Genomic DNA, 14,187 nt, shown 5'->3' with positions numbered 1-14,187 from the left:
TGAACCGCTAAGTAGACTGTTAATGTTGATGCCTTCATTTGTTTTTGAAAATGGTCACAGATGATCAGGAGGTGAGTGAAAGCTGCCTTGAGCCTCCAATCTACAAGACATGCAAACAGCATTACCAAGGTCCCTCTTTTAAGAACTGGCCAGAATTTTCATAAAAATTAGACTTGGTTTTAATGAGTCTCATTGTTTTGCCAGAATGTGATTAGCTTTTTAAAATTAAGCTTGGACTTATAGGAATAGAGGTCAAATTTGTGAAAAATAAGTAGGAAGAAAATATTCTTGTTATATATAATCAAATGGTCTCTAAGTCCTTTAAAAAAAACAAAAACAAAAGGAGACTGGGCGCGGTGGCTCATGCCTATAATCCCAGCACTTTGGAAGGCCGAGGCAGGCAGATCATGAGGTCAGGAGATCGAGACCATCCTGGCTAACACGGTAAAACCCTGTCTCTACTAAAAACACAAAAAATTAGCTGGGCGTGGTGGTGGGTGCCTGTAGTCCCAGCTACTCGGGAGGCTGATGCAGGAGAATGGCGTGCAGTGAGCTGGGATAGCACCACTGTACTCCAGCCCGGGTGACAGAGCAAGACTCCATCTCAAAAAAAAAAAAAAAAAAAAAAAAAAAGAGTGAATAGTAAAACTAAGAATAGTGGAATAAAATAGTAAAAACAACGGGAATGTCAGGAAAAGAGAACTGCCCTCTGATTTGGAGAGCACGTGCTGTCAGTCATTTAGAGGCTCAAGACCCATTGTTGAAAATCTTTGCAGACCATTATATGGCACCAGGATTACCATTCGAATTTGTGATATTTGAACTTTTGGACAGTAGAACCATGACATTGTAGATTTGTCATTGTGGATCTACATGAAGCCCACATGTAGTATGATTCTATTTTATGAAATGTTCAAAAAAGACAAATCCATAGAGACAGAAAATAGTTTGATGGTTACCTGGGGCTCAGCATGGGAAAGGGAAAGGACTGGATAGCTGGGCATGAGGTTTCATTATGGAGTAATGGAAATATTCTAACATTAGATGTGCTGTGGTTAACAACTCAATAAATTTCAAAAAGGTCACACCTCAAATGGGTGGACTTTATAGTAAATAAATTATTCCTCAATAAAGCTATTTATAAATTCAACTTGTGTGAACAATGAACAATTCAATCAGTGTAAAAGTATTGAACAAATGTCATGGTTTCTATGAAGTTTCTTTTTAAAAATATATCCAGGCAGAATTAATTGATCAGTTTTCCTTGTTCCTATTGCTATTTGCTATGTTCATTATTCATTTAACAGACAGTAATTGCTCATCTACCATGTGTTGAACACTGAGGAATAACAGCAGGATTTTTTTTTTACTGTGGTAAAATACATGTAATAAAATTTTCTATTTTTATCATTTTAAATGTGTGGTTCAATGGGATTAAGCACATTCACATTTTTGTGCAACCATCACTGCTATCTTTCCCCTTATTATTCCAGATGGAATCTCTCTATCCATTAAATACTAACTCCCCATCATCTGTTTTCCCCAACCCCTGGCAACCACTATTCTACTTTCTATCTCTGTGAATTTGACTACTCCAGTTACCTCATATAAGTAGAATCATACAGTATTTGTCCTTTGATGTTGGCTGATTTCATTTAGCATAATGTGTTCAAGCTTCATCTATGTCATAGCCTGTAACAGAATTTCCTTTTGAAGGCTGAAAAATATTTCATTGTATATATTGACCACATTTTCTTTATCCATTCATCCATTGATGAACATTTGGGTTACCATTTCTTGGCTACTGTGCATAATATTGCTATGAATATTGGTGTACAAAATATTGCTATGAATATTGGTGTACAAATATCTGTTCAAGTCTGTTTCCAGTTTCTCTGGATAAATAAGTATGAGTGAAATTAATCATATGGAGATTTTACATTTACTTTTTTGAGGAAGTGCTGTTCTGTCTTCTGCAATGGCTGTCCTGTTTTGCATTCCTACAGCAATCCACAAGGTTTCCAGTTTCTCCACATCCTTGTTATTTATTTATTTATTTGGAAATAGTCATCCTAAATGGTGTAAACTGGTATCCCATCGTCGTTTGGATTTGTATTTCCCTAATGATTAGTGATGTTGAGGATTTTTTTTGTGTGTGCTTAATGATCATTCATATATATTCTTTGGAAAAATGTCTATTCAAGCAAGTCTTTTGCCCATTTTAAAAATCAGGTTGCTTTTTTGTTGAGTTATAAGAGTTTTTAAAATATATTATTGATATTAATTCCTTACTAGATACAGTATTTGCATATATTTTTCCTCTTCTATGATTTGCATTTTCATTCTGTTCATAGTTTCTTTTGTACAAAAGTGTTTAATTTTCATTAAGTTCAATTTATCAGTTTTTTATTTTGTTGCCTGTGCTTTTGGTGTCAAATAGAAATCATTGCCAAATCCATTGTCTTGAAGTTTTTTTTTTCTCCTAAGAGTTTTATAGTTTTAGCTCTTACATTTAGGTCTTTGATCATTTTTGGAGTTAATTTGTATATAGTATAAGGTAAGGGTCCAATTTCATTATTTTGCAAAGGATATCCAGTTTTTCCAACACAATTAGTTTAAAAGACTATTCTTTCCTCATTGCATGGTCTTGGAACCCTCACTGAAAATCATTTGACCATATATATGAGAGCTCATTTCTTGGCTCTTTATTCCATTTATCTATATGTCTGTCTTTAGGCCATTACCACCCTTTTGCTTACCATAGTTTTGTAGTAGGTTTTGAAATCAGGAAGTGTAAGGTCTTCAACTTTCTTCTTCTTTTCCAAGATAGTTTTGGCTATTCAGGGCCTCTTTAGATTCCATATGAATTTTGGGATGGGTTTTTCTATTTCTGAAAAAATAAAAAATCATTGCAATATTTATAGGGATTTGTTTTGAACCTGTAAATAACTTTCAGAAATATCTTAATACTATGAAGTCTTCTATGAACACTGGATGTTTTTCCATTTATCTATGTCTTTAATTACTTTCAGCAATATTTTATAGTTTTCATTGTAAAAGTCTTTTGCTGCCTTTATTAAGTTTCTTCCTAAATATTTTGCTCTTTTTGTTGCTATAGTAAATGGAATTGTTTTCTTAATTCCATTTTTGGAGTTTCATCATTCTTTAGAAATACAGCTGATTTTTGTCTGTCAATTTTGTATCTGAACCTTTGCTGAATTCATTTATTCTAAGTTTTGTGTGTGTGAAATATTTAGGCTTTTATATATGCGAGATTATGCCATCTGCAGACAGAGTTAATTTTACTTTTTCCTTTCTAGAGTAGATGCTTTTATTTTTCTTGCCTGATTGCTCTGTCTAGAACTTCAAATACTATATTGAATAAGAGTAGTAAAAGCAGAATCCTTGTCTTGTTTTCATGATCATAAAAGAGAAGCTTTCAGTCTTTTGAGTATGATGTTAGCTAAACCCTTTTCACATATAGCCTTTATTAAATAGTTTTCTTCTATTTCTAGAGTATTTTTGTCATGAAAAGGTGTCAAATTTGTCTAATCAGTTGAGATAATCATGTGTTATTGTTTATTCTTCACTGTTAATGCCAGGTATGTTATACTATTGAGCTTTGTATGCTGAACAACCTGACATTCCAGGAATAAATTCCACTTTGGCATGGTTTATAATTTTTTTAATATACTGCTGAATTTAGCTTGGTAGTATTGAAGATTTTTACAAGAATATTATTGATACTGGTCTATAGTTTTCTTGTAGCATCTTTGGCTTTGGTTTCAAGGTAATATTGGCCTTATAAAATTATGTAGGAAGTATTCTGTGAGGAATTTGAAAAGGACTGGTGTTATTTCTTCTTTAATTGTTGGTTTGAATTCAGTAGTGAAGCTTTCTGGTCCATAGAGTTTGTTTCTTGGAAAGTTTCTGACTACCGATTCTGTCTCCTTATTAGTTAGGAGTCTATTTTGATTTTCTGTTTCTTCATGATTCAGTCTTGGTAGGTTGTGTGTTTCTAGAAGTTTTTTTCATTTTGTCTATTTACCTAGACTATCCAACTTGTTGGCATACAACTTTTCATAGCATTCTCTTATAATCCTTCTTATTTATATATAATCAGTAGCGATACCTCCCACTTTCTGTTTTGAGTAATGTAAGTCATCGCTTTTTTCTTAGTCAATTAATTAAAGCTTTGTCAATTTTGTTTGTTTTCTTAAAAAAATAAACTTTTGGTTTTGCTTATTTTTCTGTATTAATTCTCTATTTTCTATTTGTCTTTACATTAATCTATGTAATTTTCTTCCTTTTGTTAGCTTTGACTTTATTTTGTCCTTCTTTTTCTAGTTCCTTATGGTTTAAAGTTAGGATGTTGATTTGAAATTGTTCTTCTTTTTCAATGTAAATATTCAGGGCTATAAGTTTCTCTCTCCTAGTACTGGTATTGCTGCACCCCACAAGTTTTGGGTTATTTATTTTCATTTTATTTGTGTCAAGATATTCCCTAGTTTCCTTTGTGATTTCTTTTTTCACCTACCGGTTGTTTAGGAGTGTATTGTTTAATTTTCCCACATTTGTAAGTTTCCTCATCCAAGTACTAACTAGGCTCAACCCTGTTTAGCTTTGGAGATCAGATGAGATTTGGTGTGTTCAGGGTGGTATGGCTATAGGTTCACACATTTGTACATTTTCTGGTTTCCCTTTTGTTATTGATTTCTAGTTTCATTCAACTGTGTTTAGAAAAAAATACTTTGTGTGATTTCTGTCTTTAAATATATACAATTTAACGTCTTAATAAGACTTGTTTCGTGACATAATATCTGGTCTATTTTAGAAAATGTTTCATAAACACTTGAGAAAAATGTTATGTTCTACTATTGTTGAGAGAAGTGTTCTGTATATGTCTATTAGGTCCAATTGGTTTATAGTATTGTTCAAGTGCTCTATTTCCTCATTGATCTTCTGTCTGGAAGTGGGGTTGAAGTCTCCAACTATTATTGTAGAGCTGTCTATTTCTCCATTCAAGTCTGTTTGCTTTGTGTGTTTTGGAGCTGTGATTTTGGGTCCATGTATGTCTCTAATTGTTATGTTTTCTTGGTGAATTGACCCTTTTAACATTACGCAATGTCCTTCCTGGTCTCTTGTAATCATTTTTAATGTAAACTTAATTTTGTATAATAGTATATCCGTCCCTGTTCTCTTTCGGATAATAATAATATTTACATGGAATATCTTTTTCCATTCTTTCATCTTCAACCATTTGTGTCCTTAGATATAAAGCAGAGCTTCTTGTTGAGGGCATAGAGTTAGATCATATTTTGTTTATCCATTCTACCAATCTATATCTTTTGACTAAAAAGTTTAGTCTATTTAAAGTAATTATTAATAGGAAAAAATTTCCTCTTGCCATCTTGTTATTTCTGTGTGTCTTACAGTTTTTTCCACCCCTCATTTCCTCCATTACTGCCTTCCTTTGGACGTGTGTGTGTGTGTGTGTGTGTGTGTATGTGTGTGTGTGTGTTTTGGTCAGAGTCTTGCTATTGCCCAGGCTGGAGTGCAGTGGCAAGATCCCAGTTCACTGCAATATCCTCCCCCTCCAGGGTTCAAGCGATTCTCCTGCCTCAGCCTCCTGAGTAGCTGGGATTACAGGCATACACCACCATGCCCAGCTAATTTTTGTAATTTTAGTAGAGACTGGTTTCACCATGTTGGCCAGGCTGGTTTCGAACTCCTGACCTCAGGGGATCCACCCATCTCAGCTTCCCAAAGTGCTGGGATTACAGGTGTGAGCCACCATGCCTGGCCAGATTTAGTTGATTTTTTTTTTTTGTAGTCACATGTCTTGATTCTCTTCTCATTTCCATTTGTGTATATTCTATAGATATTTTATTTGTGGTTACTATGAAAATTACTTCTTAAAGTTATAACAATCTATTTTAAATTGATAATAACTTTAATTGCATACAAAAACTCTACTCCTTTACAGCTCCACCCCCTTCAAGTTTGTTATTGTTACAGATTACATCTTTATATATTGTGTACACATTAACCTACATTTATAATTATTTTTTATTTATTTGTCTTTTAAATCTCACAGAAGTTGAAAACTGTTATGAACCAAAATTACAATAATATTGGTTTTTATATTTGACTGTGTATTTACCTTTACCTTTAAGGAACTTATATCTTTGTATGGCTCTGAGTTCAGCATCCTTTCATTTCAACTCAAAGGACTCCATTTAGCATTTTTTTATAGGGCAGGTCTAGTGGTACAGAAATCCATTAGCTTTTGTTTACCTAGGAATGTATTAATTTATCCCTCATTTTTGAAGTACATTTGTACTGGGTAGAGAATTCTTGGCACACAGATTTTTTTTTCTTTCAGCACTTCAAGTATGATTTCATTCCTTTCTGGTCTCCAAGGTTTCTACTGAAAAATCAGCTTATAATTTATTGAGGATTCTTTGTATTTGATGAGTCACTTCTCCCTTGCTGCTTTCAAGATTCTGTCTTTGGTTTTGACTTTCAACAGTTTAATTATAATATGTTTTGGTGTGGCTCTCTTTCGGTTTATCTCACTTAAAGTTCACTGAGCTGTTTGGATTTGTAATGTTAGGACTCTCCTCAAACTTGAGACATTTCCAGCTTTAATTTTTCACAAGTAATCCCTGTGCACCTTTATCTCTTCTTCTTCTGGAATCTTCTTTTAATGTGCATATTGGTCCAACTTATGGTGTCCCAGAAGTTCCTTAAGTTCTACTTGTTTTCTTCTTTCTGTTTCTTAGACTTGTTAATTTCAAATGTCCTATCTACAAGTTTTCTGATTCTTTCCTGTACCTGCTCAAATATACTGTTAAACTCTTCTAGTGAATTCATAAATTCAGTTATTGTATTTTTCAGCTCCAGAATGTCTAATGCTTCCTTTTTTTTTTTTTTTTTTTTGAGACGAAGTCTCGCCCTTGTCACCCAGGCTGGAGTGCAGTGGTTCAATCTTGGCTCACTGCAACCTCTGCCTCCCGGATTCAAGCAATTCTCCTGCTTCAGCCTCCCGAGTAGCTGGGATTACAAGAGTGCACCACCACACTCGGCTAATTTTATATTTTTAGTAGAGTTGAGGTTTCACCATGTTGGCCAGGCTGGTCTCAAACTCCTGACCTCAGGTAATCTGCCCACCTTGGCCTCCCAAAGTGCGGGGATTACAGGCATGAGCCACCGCACCTGGCCTACTTCCTTTTTATAATTTACATCTCTTTGTTCATATTTTTATTTTACTCACATATCGTTTTTCTTATTTCCTTGAGTTTTTGGTCCATGTTTTCCTCTAGCTTTTTTTTTTTTTTTTTTTTTTTTGAGAAAAGGTCTCATTGTCACCCAGGCTGGAGAGCAGTGGTGATCAGGGCTCACTGCAGTTTCAAACGCCTGAGCTCAGGCAGTCCTCCCACCTCAGCCTCCCAAGTAGCTGAGAGTATAGGCATGTGCCTCTGTGCCTAGCTCCTTTAGCTCTTTGAGTGTATATATGTATACATATACATATACTCTGAGTATATACATATACTCTGAGTATATATATATATACACATATATATACACACACATACATATACTCTTTGAGTGTGTATACACATATATATACTTTTTGAGTATATATATATATACTCTTTGAGTGTGTATGTATGTGTATATATATACTTTTTGATTATATATATATACATACATACACACTCAAAGAGTATATATGTATATACTTTTTGTGTATATATATATACTTTTTGTGTATATATATACTTTTTGTGTATATATATACTTTTTGTGTATATATATACTTTTTGTATGTATATACTTTTTGTGTATATATATACTTTTTGTATGTATATACTTTTTGTGTATATATATACTTTTTGTATATATATACTTTTTGTGTATATATATACTTTTTGTATATATATACTTTGTACATATATATACTTTTTGTACATATATACTTTTTGTACATATATATACTTTTTGTACATATATATTTACTTTTTGTACATATATACTTTTTGTACATATATATACTTTTTGTGTGTATATATATATATATATACTTTTTGTATGTATATATATATATATATACAGTAGCTGAGAGTATAGGCATGTGCCTCCGTGCCTGGCTCCTTTAGCTCTTTGAGAATATATACATATATGTATACATATACATATACTCTAAGAGTATATGTATATGTATATATATACACACACACATACACATATATATACACATACATACATATACTCTTTGAGTGTGTATACATATATATACTTTTTGAATATATATATACTCTGAGTATATACTCATATATATATACTCTTTGAGTATATATATACGAGTATATACTCTTTGAGTATATATATATGAGTATATACTCTTTGAGTATATATATACTCAAAGAGTATATATATATGAGTATATACTCAGAGTATATATATATATATATTCAAAAAGTATATATGTATACACACTCAAAGAGTATATGTATGTATGTGTATATATATGTGTATGTGTGTGTGTATATATATACATATATATATACTCTTAGAGTATATGTATATGTATACATATATGTATATATACTCAAAGAGCTAAAGGAGCCAGGCACGGAGGCACATGCCTATACTCTCAGCTACTGTATATATATATATATACATACAAAAAATATATATATATACACAAAAAGTATATATATGTACAAAAAGTATATATGTACAAAAAGTAAATATATATGTACAAAAAATATATATATGTACAAAAAGTATATATGTACAAAAAGTATGTATATGTACAAAGTATATATATATACAAAAAGTATATATATACAAAAAGTATATATATACAAAAAGTATATATATATATACAAAAAGTATATATATATATACTCAAAGAGTATATATATATATACTCTTTGAGTGTGTGTATATATATGTACTTTTTGAGTGTATATATATATATATATACACACACTCAAAGAGTATATATATATACTTTTTGTATATATATATAGATACTTGGAGTTGGAGTATATATATATTATACTTGGAGTTGGAGTATATATATATATTATACTTGGAGTTGGAGTATATATATATATTATACTTGGAGTGGGAGTATATATACTTGGAGTTGGAGTATATACTTGGAGTTGGAGTATATACTTGGAGTTGGAGTATATATATATATATATATCCTCTTTGAGTGTGTATATATATATACTTTTTGAGTATATATGTATATACACTCTGAGTATCTATATAAATACTCTCAGTATCTATATAGATACTCTGAGTATCTATATATATACTCTTTGAGTATCTATATATATGTGTGTGTGTGTATATATATGTATTTATATATAAAATAGTTGTTTTAAAGTCTTTGTTTAGTAAGTCCTGTGCTTCTTCAGGGAAAATTTTTGCCACCTTGCTTTTTTCCTTTGAATGGGCTATGTTTTTCTGTTGCATTGTATACCTTGTGATTTTTTTGTTATAAATTGAGCATTTGAAAAACCATCCATCTCTTTCAGTCTTTGCAGACTTTCACTGTTCCAGGGCAGTCCTTTGCTAATTAACTAGGCAAGTCTGAGTCTCAGGATCAGCCCATGGTGAGATCTTAAAGTGTTCTCATGCATTGGGCCTGAGTATGTATCTTGCCTGGGCCTATGTGTGCCTTTTTATTTTTCCATGTGCATTGCTACTTTACAGAGAATCTTAACCCAGCTTCTCTTCAGAGCCTTAGATAACATATTATATACCTCTACCAAAACCTCTTGCCCCAAGCGTCTTCAGATCTGTAGTCCTCCTGGAGCTTTGATGGATAGTGTCTATTGCTTTTCTCAACCTCAGATTCAAGTTAGGTGAAACAGAGACTAGCCCTTTAGGAAGTCTCTGGACAATTAAAACTTTGCAAATAAGGTGTTCTCTGTTCCCTCTGGTTCAGTAAGTGAGCTGCCACCTCCTCCAGACCAAGAACCTCCCTTGAACCAGAGAAAACAGAGAAGCTTTACTATTGTGAATGTGACCTTCTCTTGATCAAGTGTTAACTTTGTTGCTGTAGACCTTTAACATATTTTACAGAGCTCCTTTAAGGTTATTTTAACCAGTTTTTAGTTGGTTTTTGCTTGTTTTTTTGGTGTTTCTGTGGGGAGAATGAAGGCTTCGAATGTCCCTAGTCCACCATTTTGCATCACGTCTTGCTTTCAAAAGGTTCATTTTTGATGAGAGAATTGAACGTGGGAAGTGGTCAAGTGCTATGTTGACAGATACACATAGGGTGCTAGAAGAAGAAGGAATCCCTGGTTCGGGGAGTAATCTAGAAGATTTGTAGAGGAGGAATAATACTAGTAAATAAACCAGCAGGAGCACTGGCAGAAGCTTGAGAAAACTGGAGATACTTGGGAAAAAGCATTTGAGAAGTGAGGAATATAAGAAAATGAAGAAGTGCAAAGGATCAATTACAAAAGAGGCTGTTTGTCGAGGCAATTAGTTCAGATTTGGGCCTGAAGATGACAGGAAACCTTGAAATTAAGTAGGCAATGATATGATCAGATTTGCCTTTGGGAATAAATGACTCCAGCAGCAGCCGCATGTAGGATAAATTAGAGTTAGGCAAGGATGAAGTAGGGTCACTAGTTAAGAAACTCCTTGGATGGTTGAGACAGATGACAATGGTCAGAACCATGGCAATAGTGGTGGGATAGAGAGGAATAGATATTTAGAGGAATCAACAGAATTTAGTGACTTATTACAGGTTGGGAGTGGGAGATAATGGCATAGATAGTGGTACCATTTCTGAAGCTAAGGGCTGTTGGAGGAGCCAGTTTAAAGAGGAACCTGATGACTTATTTTCATATCATTAAATTTTAAATCCCACAAGACATTATGGTGTATTGCTTCATAATATTTTTAAAAAGTGAAACTTAGAGGCGAGGTTGATGACCTCATTGGCCACCTGCCCCAATCCCAGTTCTTCCCTCAGAGGTTACCATTCCTACCAGGTTGACGTGTTTCTCTTCAGGATTTGCTCTGTGCATTTCCACACCTACACTAACAAAATGGAGAGTATCAGTTTTTAGATATCTAACTTACATATTTTATACTTTATATGTCATCTGATTTTTCCCCATACAACCAATATTTTATAGGTTTTCCCAAGTCAGTGCATAGAAGTTACTTCATTCTTTTTAATTGCTACATAGTATTCCACAGTATCGACTCACCCAGTGTCCGCACTGATTAGTATTTAGCTTTTTTCCAAGTTTCCTGTTCTAACAAATGGATATACTTTTACATATAACTCTATAAAGTAGTATAATTTTTGTTTCTCCAGAAGTAGTTACTGAGAAGTGGAATAACTAAGTCCTAGGGTGTACTTTCTTGTTTTTGGTAGCTGTTTTCAAATCACCCTCTACATGGCTCTTCTGACTGTATAGCATACAAGAGTGCTCCTTACCCTGCACACTCATCAATACTTGATGTGATCAAGATTCTTTTCTGGGTGATAATATATCACTGCTTTAATTTGCGTTTCTCTGATCATGGGTGAGATCAGGTGTAGTTTCACTGCCATTTGTGTCTTCTGTAAATTGCTTGTTTTTATCTTTTGCCCATTAGTCTGTTGGGCTGTATTTTTCTTATAAAGTTATATATATTATATATTATATATATAATATATATAATATATATAATATATATAATATATATAATATATAATATATATATTATATATAATATATATAATATATAATATATATATAATATATATATATTAGACCCTAATCCTCTATCTCTTTTATGTCACCTATATCATTATTAGTCTCTTGTTTATGTTATTAATTTTGATGGAGGCAAATTTTTTCATCTTCTCCATTTGGCTCATGTATGCTAAGACTTAAGAAAAGCCTTGCTGACTCCTACTGTCATAAGTATATTTCTTATATATTTCATTCTGTCATTTGGATTTTTTAAAATTTGCAATTGAGGTGTCAGTGAAAAATTCAGGTAGAATTATCTAAATGGCAGGGATTGTTTCCAGAATGGAGCAGAAATCAAAACCTACACTTGAGATACTGATTGGGGGCATCTCAAAATGGAGATGTTTAAAACCATAGACATAGATAAGACTGTCCAGAGAAAGCATGTAAAGTTAGAAGTGGGACAGGGATGCAGATCTGAGGTAAACCCATACTAACAGAACTGGCTGAACAAAAGAATATACAGGAAACCTAAAATGAATGTCCAGAGAGGCAGGAGGAAAGCCAGGGAATGATGGATAAAAAGAACCAAGTAAGGCAAGCTTTAACAAGGGTTGAGTAGCTACTGCCCTCGACATCAAACCATTATGATTATGACTATGTCAACCCTTTTGTTTTTTTTAGACAGGATCTCACTCTGTCACCCAGGCTGGAGTGCAGTGGTGTGATCATGGCTTAGTGCAGCCTTGACCTCCCAGGCTCAAGTGATCCTTCCACCCCAGCTTCTGAGGTAGCTGGGACTACAGGCACATGCCACTGTGCTCAGCTAGTTTTGTTTTGTTTTTGGTTTTCGTTTGTTTTGAGACAGAGTTTCACTCTGTTGCCCAGGCTGGAGTTCAGTGGCATGATCCTGGCTCACTGCAACCTATGCCCCCTGGGTTCAAGCAATTCTTCTGCCTCGGCCTCCCAAATAGCTGGGATTACAGGCGCCCACCACCACACCCAGCTAATTTTTGTGTTTTTAGTGGAGATGGGATTTCACCATGTTGCCCAGGCTGGTCTCAAACTCCTAAGCTTAAGAGATCTGCCCTCTCCAACCTCCCAAAGTGCTGGGGTTACAGGTGTGAGCCACCACATCCAGCCTCAACCTATTTTTTAAAAAGAATTATTGACCAGGCACGGTGGCTTACGCCTATAATCCCAGCACTTTGGGAGGCCGAGGCGGGCGGATCGCAAGGTCAAGGGATCAAGACCATCCTGGCCAACATGGTGAAACCCCGTTTCTATTAAAAGTACAAAAATTAGCTGGGTGTAGTGGCGCACGCAGGAGAATTGCTTGAACCCAGGAGGCAAAGGTTGCAGTGAGCCGGGATTGTGCCACTGCACTCCAGCCTGGCAACAGAGTGAGACTCCATCTTAAAAAAAAAATGAATTATTTACGTTTGTCTTGTTCAAGGTGGTAATAACTTTTTCAAGCAGGTACCAGATCTTACTCACTTTCGTATTCCTAGAACTGAATATGTTTCCTGCCCATGGTGCCATCCATCCATCCAACAGAGTGAAATCTATAAATCTACCTATTAACCTATAAAGGATTGTTGAATGAATATTTTTAAAATCTTTCTTTCTTTAAGTCAATATATCAAAGAAAATCTTACCACTAAGAACATTGAGAAAGTACTGTGACCTTTATGTTCAGCTCTATAACTAAAGCTGGAGAATTGGCTTCCAATTCTTCTTCCGTTAGTCTTGGCCTTTAACATACTAACATGGCATCCATGAAGGTGCAACTTTAGGAGAAACGTGGGGTTTTACCTGCTGATTTGGGAGGAATTGGAAGTATGTTCACAAACACCAACAACTCTTTAATGTACCCTTTAACTACCTTGGAGACTTTACATTGGTCCTTGTTCTCCTGACATTAGTTATTTTGCGGATTTATTAAGCACCTTTTCTTGAACTGTCAATCTGTAAATTGTCTGTAAAATTTAGTCCAGAGGGTAAAGGAATGGAATTATTCATAAGATAGTTTCTACCTCAGCTCATGGCGAAATTACTCACTCAGGGCATAATTAAGTCATAGACACACTGGCCCAAAAGTGGATAGAGGGGAAACGGAAATAATTCCTGTTCCAATTTGGGTGCTTTCTGATGTTTGACAAGTATCTAGTGTATTCACAAAGAGAAGGGACCCTAGGGTCCCCATAAAGGGAGGAGAAGTGAGTTGTGTTTTTTTTTTTTTTTCCAGAGAATTGGAGAATAACTGGCTGGGGAGGGGAGGGAAGGGATAAGCAGAGTTTAAAAACTTTAAGGTTGTAAACAGGATGACAAGAGTGAAATCTGATAGGTAAGGAGTAAAGTTGGAGCCTGAGAGAGGCAAAGGCAGCCAAAAGAAGGGCTCAGGTGAGTGGTTCTAGAGCAGTGGTCCCCAACCTTTTTGGCACCAGGGGCGGGTTCCATG

Source organism: Nomascus leucogenys, chromosome 2 (genome assembly GCF_006542625.1).
Source record: "Nomascus leucogenys isolate Asia chromosome 2, Asia_NLE_v1, whole genome shotgun sequence".
In the NCBI taxonomy this organism is placed as follows: domain Eukaryota; kingdom Metazoa; phylum Chordata; class Mammalia; order Primates; family Hylobatidae; genus Nomascus; species Nomascus leucogenys.
This window is presented reverse-complemented; position numbering follows the sequence as displayed.